The sequence below is a fragment of the Austrofundulus limnaeus genome, unplaced genomic scaffold (genome assembly GCF_001266775.1).
Source record: "Austrofundulus limnaeus strain Quisiro unplaced genomic scaffold, Austrofundulus_limnaeus-1.0 Scaffold497, whole genome shotgun sequence".
Lineage (NCBI taxonomy): Eukaryota > Metazoa > Chordata > Actinopteri > Cyprinodontiformes > Rivulidae > Austrofundulus > Austrofundulus limnaeus.
This window is the reverse complement of record NW_013952899.1, coordinates 393,109-395,061: the sequence shown is the minus strand read 5'-3', so window position 1 is coordinate 395,061 and position 1,953 is coordinate 393,109. Positions and strand designations below refer to the sequence as shown.

Here is a 1,953-nt window from a genome sequence, read left to right as displayed (position 1 = left end):
ATTTTGTACAAGTTTATCGTTATGATAGAAAATCACATTGGAAAGTGTGTTTTGTCCTCTCTGTCTGCAGCTCAGACTAACAGAAGCTCCAACAGTCACAGGATGGACGGGGCTCACCAGGAGAACATCTTTATCTGGAAAACAGAACAAAATGAATTCCACTCAGTGATCAGCTGGTTTGGAGAAAGTGTGTGTGCAATGAGAAGAAAGTGAACACATGATATATATTAAGCAGTTTATATTGTGTTACAACATGCTGTCTCACCAATATCATCACATGAATAAATAAGCCTCAGTGTTTGAAACCCCACAATTAAATTAAATAGAAGACAAAGAAAAAAATCTGAGGTGAATTTAGATATTGAAATAAAAAAGGAATAAAACCAACTCGTATAAAAACATACCATGTACTGTGATATTGACTGCATTGCTGAACTCTCCAGATCCAGACTCACACCAGAACACAGCTTTATGAGGCTGCTGACTGATAAAGTTACATGATGATCCGGTCATTGTTCTCCAGTCAGAGCAGCCTGTTTCTGTAAACCTCCTCACTCTCCACTCAGTCGATTTTCCTTCACAGTTCAGTGAGACAGACTCAGAGGTGAAGTGTTGATCTCTGTCAGGACTCACTGTGAGAGATGCTGCTGGATGAGAATCTGAAAAACAAAATCAGATCAAACGTTAAGAAGTTTTATTCTATTAAAGGGACGAGCAACATATGTGACTTTGATTAGGCGCCCATATCCCTAACCCTTAAAATATTTAAAAGGCAAAACATTAAAAACAGATCTTAGATAAATGTTTAAAAATGACAAAAATATCTAAAATAAAAATAATAAAAAAATGGAAAATAGTCAAGTTTCATGCTGCTTTTAAAGCCACTGAGTACTGTGAGGTGGCAGGCAGAATGACGCAGGGCACAGACAAAATCCAAAAAGCTAAATATTTATTAAACAAAAGAAGGCTGACGTGGTAGCTCAAAAACTCACAGGTCTTCTGGGAGAAAAAGAACACAAGGAACATGAGAAACACCACACTGGCTGGTAACAGCACAGTGATCAAACACTGAAGACAGGACACAGAATATAAAGGGAGAACTTAACGAGACAACAAGAAACACCTGGAGGAGACACCAAAGGAATCAGGTGAGCACGGGCGGGGCAGGAAGAACAACCGAGGACACACAGGGAAAATACAGAAACACTAGAAAACTGAAGCAGAAAAAACACAGAGTGTGACAATTACAAATGTGTTTTAACATGAGAGCTAAAAAGAGCAAAAGTTAAAGCTTGTGAAGAATGAAAAGGCAGCTGAAGAACTGAACATATAAACCAGCATCTTGGGACATTCTGGATTTTGGGTCATGTCTGGTGTGGTAGACACCAGCCTGTTTTTCTTCTTGTCCTGTGATGATTAGTTCCTTCTTAACATCTCGCCTGTGACAGGATTTCTTGATCTTGAAGTTGTGATCTCTGGTTGTTTCCTATAAAAAGATTGACAGATTCTTAGTCTATCGAACTGTGGATATTTCTTACACAAAGACTTACCCAGTCACACAATTAGTTTACTTTAAAGCACATCAGTGGACATGTAATCTGGGTTAAAATATTTTTAAAATAAGGCCATATTGTGAATCACAGATTATATATAATCACACATCATCACTAAACATTAAATAATCAAAGTTTACACTGTACCATTTCCAGTGTTTCCAGTCGCTCTGATTGTTTCATAAATACACTGGTCAGCTACAAATGAGTGAAAATCAGACAGACTTAGATTAATCGCCTGACTTAAAATAATTCCTGCTCATCTGAATGAAACTGTTACAAATATTGTGAAAAAACTTCAAAGCAAAGTGACAAAACTGACCATGAAGGAGAGAGGAGTATACTTGCTGTTGCCCATCATCCTGTGTGACTGACTGCTCTGTACCAGAACCTTTTACAC

General features: G+C 37.7%; 1 long non-coding RNA gene across 1 annotated transcript; it reads right to left on the bottom strand.

The window, feature by feature from the left end:
- Positions 1–932: 932 nt before the first annotated feature.
- On the bottom strand, positions 933–1,948 carry LOC106530170 (uncharacterized). The gene is made up of 3 exons (XR_001311737.1): positions 1,876–1,948; positions 1,701–1,751; positions 933–1,486 (listed from the first exon to the last, which is right to left on the bottom strand). It is a non-coding gene; the product is annotated as an uncharacterized LOC106530170 (long non-coding RNA).
- Positions 1,949–1,953: the final 5 nt, after the last annotated feature.